Source organism: Sinohyriopsis cumingii, chromosome 9 (genome assembly GCF_028554795.1).
Source record: "Sinohyriopsis cumingii isolate HCF-2022 chromosome 9, ASM2855479v2, whole genome shotgun sequence".
Classification (NCBI taxonomy): domain Eukaryota; kingdom Metazoa; phylum Mollusca; class Bivalvia; order Unionida; family Unionidae; genus Sinohyriopsis; species Sinohyriopsis cumingii.
In genome coordinates this window covers 40,799,303-40,820,308 of record NC_142969.1, presented here as the reverse complement: position 1 = coordinate 40,820,308, position 21,006 = coordinate 40,799,303, and the positions used below count along the sequence as shown (strand labels likewise).

The window sequence follows — 21,006 nt, the reverse complement described above, 5'->3', positions numbered from 1 at the left end:
GGGACAGCATATGATTACCAATAGGGAAGATCCTTGTGGGACAGCATATGATTACGGAGAGGGAAGATCCTTGTGTGATAGCATATGATTACCAATAGGGAATATCCTTGTGGGACAGCATATGATTACCAAATAGGGAAGATCCTTGTGGGACAGCATATGATTACTGATAGGGAAGATCCTTGTGGGACAGGATATGATTACCAATAGGGAAGATCCTCGTGTGACAGCATATGATTACCAATAGGGAATATCCTTGTGGGACAGTTGTGAGACAGCATATGATTACCAAATAGGGAAGATCCTTGTGGGACAGCATATGATTACTGATAGGGAAGATCCTTGTGGGACAGGATATGATTACCAATAGGGAAGATCCTTGTGGGACAGCATATGATTACCAACAGGGAATATCCTTGTGGGACAGTTGTGAGACAGCATATGATTACCAAATAGGGAAGATCCTTGTGGGACAGCATATGATTACTGATAGGGAAGATCCCTTGTGGGACAGCATATGATTACCAGTAGGGAAGATCCTTGTGGGACAGGATATGATTACCAATAGGGAAGATCCTTGTGGGACAGCATATGATTACCAGGATATGATTACCAATAGGGAAGATCCTTGTGTGACAGCATATGATTACTGATAGGGAAGATCCTTGTGGGACATGATATGATTACCAATAGGGACAGTTGTGAGACAGCATATGATTACCAAATAGGGAAGATCCTTGTGGGACAGCATATGATTACTGATAGGGAAGATCCTTGTGGGACAGGATATGATTACCAATAGGGAAGATCCTTGTGGGACAGCATATGATTACCAACAGGGAATATCCTTGTGGGACAGTTGTGAGACAGCATATGATTACCAAATAGGGAAGGTCCTTGTGGGACAGCATATGATTACTGATAGGGAAGATCCCTTGTGGGACAGCATATGATTACCAGTAGGGAAGATCCTTGTGAGACAGGATATGATTACCAATAGGGAAGATCCTTGTGGGACAGCATATGATTACCAATAGGGAAGATCCTTGTGTGACAGTATATGATTACCGAGAGGGAAGATCCATTGTGGGACAGCATATGATTAATTAATCCAAATCCTCATATTCATTTCATGAAGATTCTTCTGATCTGTGATGCAATTTTTTCATATAAAATTATTGTTTGCATCCTATTGCCATTAATCTTAAGACTTACCAGTACGTTATAGATATAGTATTAAATGGCAGATAATAACATGTAGCAGAAAACACTACTCACTGAAATACTTTTTATGGTCTAAGTGACATAGAAGCAATATCATTTATATTTTTTGAGTTGTTGATATAAAATGAGAAATAGTGGTCAGCTATTTGAAAATGTATAGGCAGCTCCATTGTTACCAGTCCAGCAACTGATGTACACTTATATCTCAAAGTATGCTCCAAAGTATGTTTAGGTATTGATCATGGAATCAAAATTTGGTCTATTAATGATTATCCAGCTGAGAAGAATTAAGTTGAAGAAATGTGAGGATTTCAGGAAGACGATCTGGTTGAAAGGCTTGTAAGTTAAAGCGTGTTTCTTAGCACATTACATGACATCATTAATGAAGCATAAGTAGAAATTCTTTAAAAATGGATCACATGTAGTATAGTTCTTTCATGAACAGTTTACTCTTTGAAGGTGTCAATGTGTCATAATTCATTTGGACTTAAAAGTTATGCCAGCTGAACATGTTACATGTAAGTGATTGAATTTATTTTCTCCCCAACTATGCATTTACAAATTTTTTATATATGGATGTACACATTATACTAGCAATCAAAGACAAATAAAAATATTGATCCGATATTTAAAAAATTACTTCATTGTTAAAATTGTAAATGTTTTGGCTAAAACTATCATTAGTTCAATTATTATTTGCCTACTTATTTTTCTCTCATTTCTTACAAAATAGGCACACAATAACACATACCTGGCATAACTGAAGAACATTTAACCTCATGATTCAAACTATGAAGTGTTCGGTGAACATGTAAGGCAAGGTCAAATCAGATAGTGCTAAGTTAGCCAAAACATCAAATGTTGTCACAAATGTCAGGCAACAGTCACTGTCCAGAGCTACATGGAGGACTTTGGGAATTCAGTACAGCCACATGGACTTGTAGCTTCCTAAGAGTTTCCATTTCTGGCTGCGTCTTCAGATGGTTTTGTAAATAAAACTCATTGTGTAAGTCACATGTACGTAGATGTCTGGGGATTAAATTTTGTTCACCGCTTTCAGTGCCATAGAAGTACCCAACATTTAAAGAAATTTTAACCTCAAAATTCAATCTAGGAAGTGATTTGTTTATCTATTGAAGGTAAAGTACAGATGTAATCCGATTATTTGACCAGTAGCAGTGGTGGCACCTAGGTAGTAACGATAACTCACTACTTGCTCCCATGAAACCATCAAGATCTTTTACACATTTATAAGTGGGTCGTTGCACTTAAACCATATTTGCAGTATTTGTTGAGTGTATAATCTTTTATGACTTTTGAATGACTACATCTTTACACTCGCTTCTTTCAATCAATGAATCAATCAATATTTATAACTAAAATGTCAATGAGGTACCCATGCAGTCATGGTTACCTTCTTAATGTAAGGAAGCAGAGTACTGTTTGATATTCCTATGATCCTAACATGAACCCTGACTAGTGAGGGGCACTAAAGACACTAAAATGGTAAGATAACCCTAACATGAACCCAGACTAGTGAGCCACACTAAAATGGTAAGATAACCCTAACATGAACCCTGATTAGTGAGCGACACTAAAATGGTAGGATAACCCAACCATCAACCATGACTAGTGAGCGACACTAAAATGGTAGGATAACCCTACCAAGAACCATGACTAGTGAGCAACACTAAAATGGTAAACCAACCCTAACATGAACCCAGACTAGATAGCATCACTAAAATGGTAGGAGAACCCTACCATGAACCATGACTAGTGAACGACACTAAAATGGTAAGCCAACCCTAACATGAACCCAGACTAGATAGCGACACTAAAATGGTAGGATAACCCTACCATGAAGCCAGACTAGTGAGCGACACTAAAATGGTAGGATAACCCTAGTATGAACCTTATGACTGTTGCTCTAGTAGTCAGTGACATTTAGGTCACTAAAATTGACTGTTATTACAATAAATGGTTATAATGTTACAAGTTACTACCACAAAAAATACATTATTCTAAAACCTCTGAGAAACACTTTGGGGGAATTATGCATTGAATTAAAATTTTATATTGCTGACAAAAATATAATAAAAATCACCATGCCCTTTAATAGCAGACACTAGGAGAGAGGTAAATTCTGTGTGATTCTCACAGAAACATTTCTTTCTGAATCAGAGAAGCATACAAGCTTAACTTTAATGAATGTCTGACTTAAGGTGGAACAAAAAAATTTTAAAAAATGGTAACAGAAAGCTGGATGTTGTTCCATTACAGAATTTTTTTCTCATCTTTCAGCTAATGCACAATAACAATTAATCATGTTATTTTCAATAGTATGAGCAAGTGAGACAAAAGCACAATAGAGACTTAACTTTCTCAAAATGAAACATTTATTGAAGAATGATAGCTGATGTCTCAAAACATTTAAAATGGTGTACAATCTGCTGTAATCACGTCCAATATTATCTCATTAGAAGCTTATGAGCTTAAGCTTATAGAATCATTAAATACACAATGGGTAGTTATTACTCCAAATGATCATTTGGCTTCTATCGTCAATTATGCTGCAAATAACCAATAGAATAACCACCGATGCTCCAACGAGACTGTCATGCTGGCAACATTTAAGATGTAACAATGTGATGATGCTTTGTTTTGATCTCATTATATATTAATGCTCAAATGAATTAAATTGTAGTATTTTTTACACATGTCAATCAGCGAGGACTGCAAAGCTTATTTCAGGTGAACATCTGTATGAAATCATGTATGATGTTCTTTTCTGTCTATATTGTTCACAGTTATTTCCTTCTTGGAAACTGGTTACTGCAGCACTGTTCACTTGTCAAAGTATCTAGGATCTTCTCAAGAGAGGTTCTGCAAAAAAGTAAGAAATAATTCATGTGATAATTCTGTAATTTGTTCCATCTCATGTGGATTTTACTACAGAATAAAACAGACACACTAACAGGGAAATGTCATCAACCACTTTTATAAATGGATGACATCATTCTTACAAGCAAACTTTTATTATGCTGAAATCTATTATGGGAAGTCCCTCAAAGCTAGATATTATGCAAAGATCCCTGCCATTTTAAGTCATTTTAAAGATTATCCCTTTGAGTACTGACGGCCAAATCTGATGATTAATCAAATTCATTTGAAAAATTTATAAAGTACTTAATACACTCGTGCTTAAAGTGAAATTTTTGTTGCACAGATGTTTGTGAGAGAGTTGCTTACCAATTTTTCTATGTGGAGTAAAAGTCGTGATATAAGGAGAGTGGATCAGCATAATGCCTTGATACTTTCTGATAAATTTATGAAAATATATTCAGTGATGTTTTAAAAGAAGTTGTTCAAAGTTTCATATGTTGAATTTAAGTATCTATACTTTTTGACAGATTTGGTGTTATCCTTAAAAATTTTAAACTCTGTGTGGATGCAGTGCGCTATGTTTTGTTTTCATTTTTCTGGTTGTTTAGCAGATGAATGATGGACAGGTTTTTCCATTTTTACCACATAAACATAGAAATACATGATTTCCAAACTGTCATAAAAACTAAACTGAGAATAATTTTAACAAGTATAACATTTTAGAGAATTTTGTGAGGGAAAATAAAATGAGGAAAATATTACATGCTAGAAATGCACATACGTGATATCAATTATTCACTTACTTTTTCTTGAAAATTAAGTTGATTTTAAAGCAACTGAAAAATTGTGATGATTTTACAATATTATGATTTAGCATAGAATTTCACATAATATCTAGGTATAAAATATGCTGCTAAGCATATATGCAAATGTCAGTGTTTGCAAGTTAAAAGTGGTAATTTCGATCTCTTCTCTTCCATCTTTCTTATGTTTCAAAACTTTATAAAGCACAATCAAATCTGGAGACCCATATGAGAAATACCTACACAATTTGGGTGACTTTAGCAAATTCACATGCTTTCACTGGTCAGAGCACAGATCACAAGATCCGCTGGGCAATGGACCTAAAATTGACAAAGGAAACATACTAAATTAGATAGTATACCACTTTAACTGTCAAGTGGCCATCCATTTAATACATACACAAAAATATGGCAAAGCTTGACCCCCCACACACATGCTTTTTTACATCTCACCCCTGTGTACGTATGCTTGATGCACACACACCCAGAATTCTAAAGAATGGCCCATATTTAATACTCAGAAATGATCAAGGATTAATAATATTAATGTGTTTAATAACACAGATATATCACCGCCGTAGAATGTCTTGCTGCACCAAAGAAATAAGCTGCGTAACTTTAAAAAGTTGATCTAGTGTCCAATAAAATTCAAATGCCGACTGAACCCAGACAAACAGGTTACGTATTAGACAAATTATTATTGAGGTTTCACCCCCACCACCCCCTTTCATATGTGTACATACATCATCAGTAGACACATCCACATCCACCCTCCATGCGCATGTACTAAATGGACAGCCCGCAATAATACATTCTTTACTCACTCAGGCTGCAAAGATAAAACAAGAAGATTGTTTCTTGCATACAGTGAAATACAATCAACACATCTGAAGGATAAAATAAGCGCAACAAAATTGGGACAGCATGTATTTGTTATGTTATAAAGAAGCCTATAAAAGGTAAAAATTGCATATTTGCAATCTACTATTGCATACATTATACGAAAAAATATAATGCAAAAGAAAAGCTTAATTACAAAACTTTTAGATATATAATTTTTTTGAAAATATTATGTTGTTCATATTAAAGTCTTAGCTAGACAAAGTTTACATTTACTTATATTTAAATAATCATAAGATGGAATAGAAATAACAAGAACAAAGAGATGTGTTTATAAAACACGATAGCTCCATTGAAAAACAGATACAATGTAATATTTGATGAACATTTTAAACATTTAAAGCACTGTGATACTGGCAGGACAATCCAAAAATGTCATCTATGTATGCAAATCCAATTGTTAACCTTATTTTTACCTGTGGGGGTGGGGTGATTGTGCTAACAGGAATTATGTAACAAGCTGAGTGTAAAAATTGTATAAAACATTTATGAAACTGAAAAATTGCTGTAAGGAAGAAAAGACAAGTAATAAATTACTTTACAAACTGAAATAGAATTACTTTCATCGCTTGCCATATAAAACTCAGTATATTTTTATATACAGTTTGGTCAAGAATCGCTATATTGTATATCATTTTCATACAGTTTCAATTTCTACCCAGTGGATTAAGATGAAATGTAGTTGCAGATGAACAGATGGATGGCCAGACAAACTGATCCAATACTTGAAGATTATAATCAGACCAGCTGATTAAAAAATTAACATAAATACCAAATATTTTGTTAATGTTTACAGCATCTGCCATATTCAGATCACTGTTCCTTGCTGACTGCTCTTTGTATCTTTGAGTAGGTACAGTATATCAACCAGATTCTATTGGCATTTTATTCAGTCTTACATTTATTATCATGCCTATTTTAGTAACATAATTAGATCTATTTGCATTTACCATAATTGGTTAGTTATCTGCATCACTTTATTGACTTCATCTTTTCATTATCATGGGAAGTTTCCAGTTTATTCAGTACAACAATCTGTAATAAGAAAGACAAAACATGATCTTTTGAAACAAGCTTATAGCTTTTATTAGCAGTGAAACCTATAATGAGATTATAATCAGTAAAATGAAATCAAAGCCAATAAAGATAAAAAAAAAAAAGATTTCATACACTACCCTAAGACTTTTGTCAAGCTAAAATTGGAATAATCAAACTATTTTGGTATGAAAAACTTCAACAATATTTATGGATATAAGACACTAGAACATTAAGGCTAATTTAACTGTCATGATTTCACTAAATTACTGTAAATAACAAATAATGCAAATAGGAAGATTTGTTTATAAACTATTCAGTTATAAGTAAAACACTGCAAGACAAATTAATAGGTATTGATGCAAATACATGACATGCCTTGAAGACAGCAAGTTAGTTTTCCATAGAGAATGTTAGCAAACTTGTTTCACTACTCAATAATGGAACCCATATCACTTGCATGTGAACAACTGTACTTTGTCCAATATGTTTTTGCAGAGTTTTGCATTATAAACACTTTGCATCATCATAGCCAGAAGGGTGTGTGTGTGTGTGTGTGTAGGGGGTGTCTGGCATGCACCCACTCCTGCTTAAAAAGAAACATACACACACAAATGTACAGTCACTTGTCACTTTAAATTTGACCATCATTTTATTCTTGCACATGTTTATTAGGTAGTATGCACACTTGGAGTGAATAGACACACACAGTTTAGCTTTGGTGCCCTTGCAAAGAAGTCAGGGCCTGAAGGAAATTTTGGAACAACCCCATTCCTCCAACAATGGACCTGATCCAGCCTGGCATAATCATATTGTTTACTGCAATGGGAGATATTTTAGACTGACATTGTTCAGATGAATTTCTTAATAATCTGTTTGGCAAAGTTATCTCCTATTCATTTTGAGAATTGCATTATTGTACAGGTTTAAAAATCAACAAGCTTGCAATAATGTCATGATGAATGCCATCACTGTAGTATCAGATGAATCAAAGTCATTGTTGTTGCTGTTGTGGGGTTTAATGCCATTTTTCAGCACACAACAGGTATTACATAGCATCCAGTATAACTGCTGAGGAAGAACCTGACAAGAACCACTGATCCATGGGAAGCTACTGGCAAGTTTTTTGGTCTTTACCTTTTTGGGGCTTAAAATTAAACAATCCAACTTTTTATAAATGGGAGTTAAAAATATCTGGTGTCGAGATTGTCAAACCACTCTATGACAAAATCAATTTAGAGTCAGTGCTGACCAAGTGTCGCATACTGGTTGGGCTTTCGGTGGGGGGGGGTATTTTATGTATCTCTGGCCCCTATAATTATCAATATATGGGGAACATTGGCTGTTTGAGATGGGAGGGTGTCACAGGCCTCCCTCAAAGTGCAACACTGCTGATAATTGTTTCTAATGTCAAGAACATTGCCCACTTTATTCATTAAAAGTTCATACATTCTACACTAAGTTTGTTTTCCATTTGTTTTTATCAAACTCGTACAAGTTTTCACTCTTCGGTACTAATAAATGTTTACAAGACGGTGAGCAGACTGGTCTAAATTTAATTACATGTAACTGTTGTCAGAAGGGTAATAGAATATATTCCATTAACAATCCTTCATATGACTGATTTCAGGTCATTAATGTTAATTTTTATATTCGTATCATAACTGGTAGAGTAAAACTTTATTCTAGTCAAATAAAAAATTTAGTATTTGCCTCACTGGGTGAATGTTGTATTTCGTTATTAATTGGAGATTTGTCAAACCAAGCTTTAAGTTCACCAATAAAATTATAAATTTCACACTACTACAAGTTAACAAAACATAATGTGTAGGATATTACTGGCAAACAATAACTCTCCCTAGAATGAAATGAAAATTTATGCATCAAGCCGAAAGGGCTTGAAATGATGTCTTTGATTATCCTACATAAAAATAAGTGAACCATATTTTGTTGTTGTCAAGTTGATGTGCTTAATGGATGAAAATGGCTTTTAAATATTTGAATTTATGCAAGATATGATTGTTTCAAGCCTAGTTTAAGTCACAACGAAGACGAATAATGGTCAGGTTAGTCAAAATATAGTTACATATTCTGGCATTTTTTTTGTTTCTTCAGAAATACAAAGATTCCCTAGTAGCTAGGGAAATAAGTTCAAGTGATTGTAGCAAGTTATCATTTCAATAGGTGGAAACACAGAAATAGCAAGTCCCAATGTTTGTTCCTTCTGCAGGTATTATGGTTTGCCAGAACAAATATTACATCTTGTATTAGCCCACAGCATGAATGATTCATAACACAAATATCAATGAAAACAAATAATGTCTAATATTAACTTGAGATGAACCAAAAGATTCATTTTTCAAAACTGCCATTGTAAAGCGTCTGCTGAAGAAACCAACACTAGACCATAACGATTTAAAGTACTACCGCCAGTTTGTAATCTCAAATTCATATAAAAAATCTTAGAAGAGGTTGTTCTACCCCAGCTTGTATCTCATCTGAATTCAAATAGTCTTTTCAGTAATGTACAATCTGCTTATTGCCCTTGCCACAAAACTGAAATTACTCTTCTAAAAGTAGTTAATGACATTCTATCTGCTTGGGATAGTGGAAAGATTACAGTCCTCACCCTCCTTGATTTGTCTGCCGCAATTGACATAATAGACCATGATATATTACTTCACCGTCTCCAGTATGTATTTGGCATTCATGATACAGCCTTACTGTGGCTCAAGTCCTATTTGGTCAACAGGACATATATTGTGTCTACAAATTGAATATACTCTAGCCCAGTTGATCTATATTGTGTTCCACAGGGGTCTGTTCTTGGACCTGTTCTCTTCATTCTATACACTCAGCCGCTCTCAAGTGTCATAGATCATCATCCAGTGTCTCACCAATTGTTTTTTGATGACACCCAAATATACAAATCTAGCCACCCAACTGAAGTTGATGCTATCATCCAAGGTGTAGAGAGGTGCATTTAAGTTGTGAAATCATGGATGACATGTAACAAGCTGCAGATGAATGATGATAAAACTGAGGCCATTCTAATCACAACAAAAAGACTTTCTCATTCACATCCTTTACCTCAAACAAGTATCAGCAACACCAAAATTAAATTCATACAATCAGTACGAAACCTAGGTGTTACTCTGGACAGTACTCTCACGTTGCACCAACATGTCATGAACATATGCAAGGCTGCATATCTTGAGCTGAGACGCATCAGCTCCATTCTCAAATATCTTTCAGTTGATGCCACTAAAACACTTGTGTGTTCATTAGTACTTTCAAGACTGGACTATTGCAAATCAATTCTGTCTGGTTCATCTCAGTATCTACTCCAGAAACTTCAAAACACAGCTGCTTGGATCATACTTACAGTACCACGATCAGAGCACACCTCCCCACTGCTCTGTACCCTACACTGGCTATCCATTCCATCCAGAATCAAACACAAAATTTGTTCTCTGTGCAATGTTTCACTGTCGGACTATAGTCTAACATACCTATCCGACCTCACCCATATGTGCACACCAGCAAGATACTTAACGCTCCTCTTCTGACAATCATATACTCATTATTGCCACTATGAAAACAAAGTCATATGGACATTGTTCTTTTGCATACCAGGACCCAGCACTGTGTTATGAATTGCCCATTGAACTCAGACACAAAGACACAGTGATCCCATTGAAGAGTGCTCTAAAAACTCACTTATTTCGACTGCAAGAACAAACTTAAAGACCTAATGTTTCCTACCTTAAATATTCTCAGCATGTTTGTTATGTTTTCTAATTTCGTAGCGTTTGTTTTGTAATTATATCATTATATATGTTTTTTTTATCTTATAGGTGTTGTCTAATGTTGTAAAGCGCTTAGAGCTTCTAAAGATTAGGCGCTATACAAAGTCCTCATTATTTCATTATTATTATTATATTTGCTACATGAGACTATAAGGCATTAAAATTTGGTTCTTCTTTGAAGTTAATAAAAACAGTATATCTTAATATACCTTCTTAATTCCAACCTAGTATATGACAAATTTACTGTTATTAACTTCATTTTAATATAGAAAATGTTTATTAAAAATAAGGAAGTCCCAGATTCCTCCTTATCCTCTCTTGCAAAATGGTCCATATAATATGGAATGTGTTAAATGGCTGTTAAAACCCAATCAAAATACAATTCAGTCAAAGCATACGAGTATGGACATGAAATCAAAATCATAAACCCATTATGAAGAAAAAGAGTCTTAACAATAAAGATAATAATGCTCTGATATTCTTAACCCTAAATTATTTTTAAAATCTCATTAAAGGTCATGCCTCCTGTAACAATATAAAATTCCATAATCAATAAGTAAAAAAACCTCACGCAATGTTGACAGCTTTTTTAAAATTTAAAGTCACGATGAAATCGCATATTCTTAATTCAAATTTGGGAAAATATTGTTTACTTCATCATAATGTAACTTCTATCTGAACAGGCAGCACAACAAGTTGGTGGGATCTCAAATAAAAATTAAAAGTCCTCATATCAAATCTGATAATGCACAAAAAAATAAAATTATATTCTATAGTCTCTACAATAAAACTAATCATTCATTATAGTCTATAGGCAAAAAAAAAATTGAGAATGCCAGTCTTTATACATAACATATATTCAAGCAATGATGACATCTGCATCTGAAAATGTAGTAAAAAAGAAACCTTCACTATATCAATTTTATCACTGTTTGAAACAAAGTAACTGAAAAATGAAAAAGAAATAAGCTGTTTAACTGAAAATGACATGTTGCATACAAACTGTGGCATGTTTAAAGACTAAGTTACTCCACGTATCAAATATCTAATTATTCACAACAAATTTTTTAATGGTACATTGATTATATAATTTTAGGGAACTTCATCTTTTAAAATTATAAATATTTAAAGGAACAAAGATAATTTTTCAAAATAACACATATTCCATTTTTTATGTAGCTCTCAGAATATGTGATTTTCCATTTCTGACAATGATTATGCTTAATATTTAATTACCAATTGATTAACTCCTTATTTTGGCCAGATAACTTGTGTTTTGAAACTCCTCTCTGTGAACCTTCCTTTCACAGTATGATGTCTAAAGAAGCATACAGTCAGACAATGGTTCTTTATGGTAGTTAAGTACAATTTCCTAGTGCTCAAAGGTATTATCTTTTATCTTTTTGATACTTCTGCTCCAAAACTGAATTTTTAACAAACTTAAGCTGTGCCAAAGTTTCACTTTCTCAAATTAGTGCTTTACTGAATACTATGATTAGACTGCTCTGGTTGGCCTAAGTGGTTATAGCATCACCATGGATGTGGGAGGTCGCAGGTTAAAACTTCGGCTGAGTCATACCAAATTCTTTCAAAAATGGTACTAACAGCTGCCTCACTTGGCGCTCAACATTAAGATGTTATTTTTAGGACTGGCTGGCCTGGTGTCAGGTTAATGTGACTGGCTAGGACATTATGTTACATGTCTGCAGCATGATGCCCAATTGCAGGCCATCACTATAAACAGCCACACTGCAGGCATCATAGCAATATGACTCAATTTTTTTTAAAGCTACATTAAAAATCCAAATCACACACACACACTACTGACAGATTTCTTATCTGTTCTTTAATGCTGTATTAGGGTTTAAGGTCCATAAATGCCATAGCTTGCTTGCTCCGACAGAGGTGTTTTGACCAAATAAATAACTGTACTTCTTATTATCATTTGTTAGTTTTATTTATTCAACAGATCTTAACCCTTAAAGGCTGTATAGTTTTGAAGCACATGATCCAGCAGGGCTAAATTGTTTGAGAAAAGAAATGAAAAGTGCACTCTAATTTTAAATTGTATGAAATTTAATTAGGTTTTATATCATGTCTGCTTTACATTAAATTTTGATTTACTGCTCAAGGGGGGGGGACTGGAAAAACTATTTTGTCCATTCAGAGTGTACATCAGACGCGTATTTAACACCAATCAGTCACTAGTATCTCCATTAAAACTTTCCCAGCTCCAGTAATCAGATATATTTCATAATAACAGAAATCATTGTCTTCATCAGTGTCAGCGGCCAGTATTTGCGGAACAAAAGAAGATGAACCAAGCAGGGAATTAGCCTTTTTGTTTTTTCTGGGTAGGCTGTATTTTTAACATGCACTTGTAAAACTTCCTTTTTACATGGCTTATACTATGACATAATGCTTGCTACAGGGCACAATGTGCCAATAAAATCTAGTTTAAGAACCATTGATGTCAAGTTGAAGAATCCAGATGTAAACAGTTGTCTACCTGAAAAAAGACTTATGTTGCAAAAAACATGATGATACCTCTACTGGTGTGACTTACCCGAAGTACTTTAAATAAAAACTGTTTACAGTGCAGAGTACATTTTCCTATGTGTGACTTTAAATTGTTGGAGTTCCTGTGCATCAATATTTGGGAAATTCATACAAATTTTGCTTGATTGATGCCCTGGAAGCATCTCTGTATCTGATTTGTAATGAATCTAAAGATAAAAAAACAACTAATGGATAATAAATTGTTTCCAAACTTAACAATTATCAATGGATGGGTAATGTGGGCTTTAAAAGATCTTAAAATAACTTTTATGTTCTCAGAAATTTTCAAACATATTTTCAAATAATGAAAACAAAACATTGGTGGCTAAGCTAACAAAACCCTAAATCACAAAATCTCTATCATCACATCGGTTAAAAGTAGCATTGTGAATAATTGTAACCAAAATTAAAAAGAAATAATGGCCAAAATTGATAGGTTGGAAACAACTGGGTGTTCAGTTTACTACTAGGTCAATGATTATGCAATCAACTTTTTACCCATGGTAGCAACTAACTGATACATGTAAAATAAAATTCTAATGCGTCATTATGCATACAATAAAAAGAGTGGTCACACTATACCTCCTACTATGGTTTGTGGTCATTGTTGTTTCAGCTCTGTATTCCTGTCTGGGTGTGGTACTTACCTATCTGCTGTGACACCAGGTGGTTTCTCTGACAGGTCGTCTCAAGCAAAATTGAGGTATACAGTGCTGAAAATACAAAAATAATTTAATTTTGCCACCAGAACAACTTCATACAAATTTTAAGTCATACACTCTACTCTTACAGCATGGCTGGTTAATCTAAAGAGTACAACTTGTATCAATTTATTCCATGCTACTGCAGATTTATAGATAAGCAGTGAATCTGTATATTTTACACAATCAAACTGACTAATGTTTTGGAGACAAATTGTTCAATGTGTTGAGAACACAGTATTTAGACATATACTACTCTTGCTGTACGTACAGTATGTACTTCATTTTGGGAATGCTGAAATCAGATAAAGTTGAAGTATACTTAGCTAATGAAAAGAATAAAAAATATATTAATACTTAAGAAAGTGCTTAGATAGCTTCATTTCATTCAAGATACTTCTCATCCTTTTAACCAATTTTGGCATTTCTGACTTCCGTTGCATTACTGCCAACTGAAATGTAGGCCAACGAACTTGAAATCATGTCTTATGTGAGAATTTGAATTAGAAAAAAGACATCAGAGTTAGTAAAGTCTGATAAACTTTATTACTTTAATTTGTAGAAAAATGTGGAGACAGGCTGCCAAGAGTGTGAGATATTCCTGACAATTTGACTTCTTGTTCTGATGTTAGTCAACATTGGAACTCACTACACATACCGTTATTTACTCAGTAAAACCTAAATCCCCAAAACATAAATATCAGGGTTGATGTCTTACACTGTTATGATTAGCTTAAGGCCATTTTTAATGCTACACAACAGTAAATATATCTGGTGGAGGAAGAACCTGGAAAACCACTGGGAAAAACCACGGACGGATGGGAAGCTAGTGGCATGCTCTCTCAAAACGGAGCAGAGCCTGAGACTAAATTTTCCTGTAAATATTAAATGTACTATATAATAATAAATAAATAATTTGAAGAGTAAATTGTAAGCAACAATAACCCTGACCTGCACATTACATTATACAAATGACTGCCTGTTATGCTGCTGATTGGTTATGAACTACTAAAGTATTCTCACACCATACCCTTTGATTGTACCACCGTACTGATTTGAAAAACAGAAAGAATAAAAGATATCAAAAATGCACAAAACTTAGCCATTGCATTCACTGATTTATGAGTTCTAAACTGATTGCCTCCAGGTGGGTCTCCAACACTGCTGACTTTTTTAATCAAAAGGGAGCTTCTTTAGCAACATGGTCGCCATTTTTGCTTGGGCCAGCTTGTTTTCAAACACAGTTGTGATTGAAATTACTGTCTTTCAAACTCTCAGTAATTCCATAAATTTGGGATTTACATCTCTTTGAACACGTGTATACAAGAATTCCTTCTATTTATTTGTTCAAATTGTTCTTGAAATATTAGAAAAAAACACTGCACATATTGGATGCAGATGGCACTGCTTCTACTTAGTCCTACAATGTAAGACATAGCACATATTATTTTTGTTTTAGTGATATGGTGCCCACAACATAAATATCAGTGTCGAGGTCTTACATGTAGGACGAGGCTACTATATCAGCGTCGGGTCTTACAGGTAGAACTAAGGCTACTACTGAAATAGACTATTCTAAAAATCAGAAATAGACAGAGGGCTTAAAAACAAACGGGAGGATATGCGAATACTATAAATATAATATAAATCTACCTACCTCGATGCATTTAAAGTCTCTTGTATAACAATTTCGGCTATAAAACAACGCAGTCTAGGTGAATTACTAGGTCTACGAAAAATACTAAACATCTTGCCCGCCATGACTTTTATACATTTTTGTACTCTTCAGTACTAAAGATTCAGCATCCTGCAGCATTTCTAGAAACAACCAATGAGAGTGAATCTTACAAATATTTTACTGAATACTAGTATACTATTGGTTCCAACGATTTCGCATGTGAGCGATCTCTTAGAAATACATTTATTCATAATTAGCTTGGTACTGGCAAATACCAATGGCAAATGGCACCTCCTATTGCCAAGCATGTTGGATGATTACGCTGAGAGAGACAGAGAGAGAGGTGTTCTTATAAAATGTACATTTTGTTCCAACTTACCACTTTTTTCCTTACGTACAGCAAATTTAATATCCATCAGTACTCACACAGCTGCACCAACAACACTTGTCATGCGTTTAGTCATAAAGAATTCGCGTGTCTTGTCACTTCAAGTGTACCTCACTTGTCCATGGTCACAAGCTTTTCATTTTCGCACACTATTGAGTTTTATCTATGTTGTATATGAATGCTTAGTGCGACACCTGGGACCCAACATGTAGATAGACTTTAGTGATACAAAACGTTTTCAGTAGACTGTGCGACCTCGATTAGGTTGCCTTTACATAGATATCCAGTCCACGTGTTCAAAATATTTGTTCGTCAGAAGGATGTGTCACATCTGGAATTATGTTTAGAATTTGTAACACAACCTAATTATTATTTTTCGACGATTGATCGAGTTACATTTTGTTCTTCATATCACACACACACACACACACACACGCACACACACACGCACACACACACACGCACACACACGCGCACACACACACACGCACGCACGCACACACACGCACGCACACACACGCACACACACACGCACACACACACGCACACACACGCACGCACACACACACACACGCACGCACGCACGCACGCACACACACACACACACACACACGAGACAGTCACAATCTGAGGCGCATGCTTTTTATGACGATGAAAGAACAGGATGTGAAATGGCCCGTTCCGATTACGTAGCTCCTTTCCTTAAGAATGCGCGATTGTTTGTTTAGAACTACTTTAGTGGGATATCAGCTAACCCTTTGATGGGATCTGTGTTGAGAATCGATATGCCAGTAGATTTTATTGTCATGTTGATTTGTGACAGAAGAGGTCAGTGAAGCTTAAACAGTGTTTGTGATAGGCCCTCGTCTATGAATTATTTTACCAGTCATCATGATGGCGGAAACAAAATTCTAATAAAACAATCATACTCATCTCGTACATCTATGTAGTGATTTATAAACATGGAACACTAATTTAGGTTAAGCATATAATGTTGTTCACGGACGCCATAAAAGTGGACCGCCTTATAGGTGAGGTCGCCTTATAGTGGGATAATCTGTTAATAAAATTGGACTGCCTTATAGGTGAGGTAGTCTTACGTTGAAGTATTCTATTTATAAAAGTGGACTGTCTTAAAGGTGATGTCGCCTTATATTTATGTATTCTATTCATAATATTACCTTTTTACTTTCTTTTTATGCATGGCAGAACACGAGACCGTTTCCGTCGTTTGCTTTCATTGGACCTCGTTAAGTGCAGATCTTGGCAGGCACTCATTCAACACAGATCAATCAACCACGCAAGGCGTATCATTACCTGTTCGTTAACTACTTCCGAGTGAAGTCTCCTTTTTCACTTCTGATAGCGACTGTCGGAAATGTGTACTGATCGAACGGTTTGATGAGTACCAGGGTTTTATACCTCTACAGACTTCACCAAAAGTTGTCTCAAGCTTATAACGAATTTTAACTTTGACATCTATGACTGTTATATACCGCTTAAACTGAAACAATACAAGATCAAAACTGAAACAAGGCTTATAGTTTTGTTATTTTTAGATCGAAAAATTATCATAGAGGCATGAAGACTTTAGAAATAGCAAATTATTTCTTCGTTTTTAGTGGCACTGTAAATGACCAACACATGAGAGACGAATGCTGGTCCTAAAACAAGTTATTGCATCCTACAGCAACGGAATTTGTACCATTATGGAGACCGTGTGTAGTTAGGATGGACTGGACACGAAATAATTCAGATATATATAAGGCAAGTTAATAACATAATGGTTATCGGCACACTCATAGGGGCCAGTAAAGTTGTTTTTAATTTACCTACACACATGAACTTTATAATTAATAACAATGGAGGTGGGGGACGGGCTCGCTTAATATGAATGGAATATTGCCTTCTCACTGGTCGACCGAGAATACCGTACTCCGCCAACTGATAGCCTGATTTTCAGTCGACCAATAAGAGGGCAGTATTTCATTTAGTGCGTCGCACTTGCAGGCTTCTGGCTTGTGACTACGGGCATTAACTTCTTCATCGATTACGACGTTCTGGGACAAAGTGTTGCCAAGATAGGGGAACCTGTTCACTGCGCTCAGTTTGTAGCCGTTGACTGTGAAGTTTGGCTCAGCATACAGTTTTCCTAAGGCTGGCTGATACATTATTTCAGTCTTCTTTGTGTTGATCGTAAAGCCGAATTTTGTGCAAGCATCAGAGAACTTGTCGACGCTGCTTTACATGTCAGCTTCAGAGCCAGCGTTGAGGGCGCAGTCATCAGCAAATAGAAAGTCTCTGACGATGTCTGTTGTGACCTTAGTTTTTGCTTGGAGCCTCCTGAGGTTGAACAGTTTGCCACCAATTCGATATTTGATGCTGATTCCCACGTCACCATCTTTGAATGCATTAGTGAGTTTGACTGAGAACATGAGATTGAAAAGTGTTGGCGCCAGTACACAGCCCTGCTTCACTCCGTTTGAGACAGGAAAGGGATCTGATGTCTCACCATTGTTCCGGACTCTAGCTTCCATGCCGTCGTGGAATTTCTGCACCATGGTGATACATTTCCTTGGGCATTCGTACTTGGTCATGATCTTCCACAGGCCCTCTCTACTAACAGTGTCGACGGCATTGGTCAGGTCGACATAGGTGGAGAAAAAGTCAGCATTATGCTCCTGGCTCTTCTTTTGCAATTGCCTAGCAGCAAACACCATGTCGATGGTTCCACGCTTCTTCCGGAATCCATGCTGGCTTTATGGTAGGAGTCCATGGTCAAGGTGTGATGTGAGACAGTTTAGGAGAATCCTGGCGAGTATCTTCCCTGAGATGGAGAGCAGAGAGTTACATCGGTAGTTGTCACAAGAGTGGAGAACGGACTACACTATCCGTCTTGAACAGAAGAGGCATTAGTCGACAGACGAAGCTGAATGTGTACAGAGCGATAGTACTCCTTACGCTTTCATACGCCTGTGAAACCTGGATAGTGTACCAGCGCCATGCGAAGAAGTTGAACCACTTCCACACAACTTGCCTAAGAAGACTCTTCAACCTCAGGTGGCAAGAGAGGATCCCGAATATTGAGGTCCTTGCCCAAGCTAGCCTGCTCAGTATCTACACCATCTTGATACAATCACATTTGCGATGGGCAGGCCATGTAGCTCGCACGCCAGACCACCGGCTTCCAAAAAAAGAAACCCAAACTCTTTTATCGCGAACTTGAACAAGGAAAACGCAACAAAATGAGGCCAGTGAAAACGATATCAGGACACAATGAAGACATCACTGAAGAACTTTGGCGTTTGCTACGACACGTGGAAGGAGACTGCACAGGACAGGGTCATGTGGCGCTCCTCAATCAGTAAAGGTGATGCAGCTTGCGAGGCCAACAAGACGGCAGAACAACGGAGGCAGGCCAGGAAATCTCGAAACAGCAACCCCACGATCAGCCTTGCTACCATCCCCTGTCCACAATGCCACAGAGCATTCAGGGCGCACATCGGTCTCATCAGCCACCTACGCACCCACAGACCATTCATTCCCGCTTTAACACTGGATGACTAAAGTGGTCCTCCTCATCGACTTGAAGGACGAGCTAACTGCACTTGCATATTCAGAAGGCGCGATTATGGCCATGCCGAGCGGTAACGTGGGAAAATGGTCTGGCATTCCTTAAAGATGTGATACTAAGTCAAAGTTGTGTAAACGAATTCCAGTACTAAATACCCGTGCTCAAGTTATTACGCTACGCGAAGTTTAGCCTGAGATAGTATTATCGATTCTAAAATAGGTCGCAGAAGAAATGGAAAAAGTGTCCTCCATTGTATTAGTTTTTATATAGTCCATGCCTAAATATACATGAACCTGCGATTGATCACCCATATTCCACACACACACACACACATATATATATATATATATATATATATATATATATATATATATATATATATATATATATATATATATATATATATATATATATATATATATATATATATATATATATATATATATAATAGATGCGTGAATGTGAAACTATGATAAACTGTGTGTGTGTGTTAGGTCAGTCAGTTCTTACATGATAAATTTATGCAACTCGGATTTGGGGGGTAAATAAATGTTGTAAACACATGTAATTGCTATGTTCATGAGAATATATATAGCGTAATTAGACATTCTCTTCATGCAGTACACTTTTGAAAGCAGTACAAAAGATTCTTATATCTATCTGTATGTTCTACACCTTCATACGCTGTCAACAAGATTCTAATTAAAGATTATCCTTTAGGCAAAATGGGAACATTACTACTTGTTATAACAGAATAACATCGTTTTTGTTTTTTTTTTTTAAAAAATATCTTACGATAGATATTAGGCGGTATATGAGGCTAACAAAAAAAAGAAGGTAAATTGCTGTCTATACTCGGTTACCAGTGAAGGCCAACTGCAAACTATTATGCATAAGCATAAAGCGACTCCGTAAAATCAGGGTCTATACTATTTGTTACGAGTAATCAGCAGAACAAATATCACAGACCTGGATCTGTTGGCTCATAATGCTACGGTAGATCATTGTCTATGTTGTTCGCAGTTGGATCCATCTTATAGGAGAGTATATAGTGTACTCTCTGATGTTTTAATTAGTTGTCGCTCTTTTGTGAATACAACAATAAAAAGTTATAAAAAACAGCAATGTTTGTTGAGTAATTTTCGCTATCTTTTTAAAACTATCAATCATTCTGTTTTGATTATCTTCCACCTAACTGCCTCCAGACATCTTTATCGAAACACTTTATATTCATATATTCGTTTCTTACTATCCGTTATTAACCCATCAATCCATCCATCTATGCAAAAACATGTATTTCTCGTTTCAATAATTCATCACTAATATGGATATGGTCATATTGACTGCAATGTTATTATGGCTATCAATATTGACTGCAATGTCAGATTTTCATATTCTGACATTGATAAACATTGTGTCAATCCAATGGCACAATACCTCATCTGTTCCATT

At 35.7% G+C, this 21,006-nt stretch overlaps 1 protein-coding gene across 1 annotated transcript in view; it reads right to left on the bottom strand.

Moving 5' to 3' along the window:
• LOC149791610 (major facilitator superfamily domain-containing protein 6-like) overlaps positions 1–16,250 on the bottom strand; it is a 70,238-nt gene extending 53,988 nt beyond the window's left edge. The window contains exon 1 of the mRNA XM_089970168.1: positions 15,972–16,250. The gene's annotated coding sequence lies outside the window, so the exon portion shown is untranslated. The remainder of the gene's footprint in view (positions 1–15,971) is intronic.
• Positions 16,251–21,006: the final 4,756 nt, after the last annotated feature.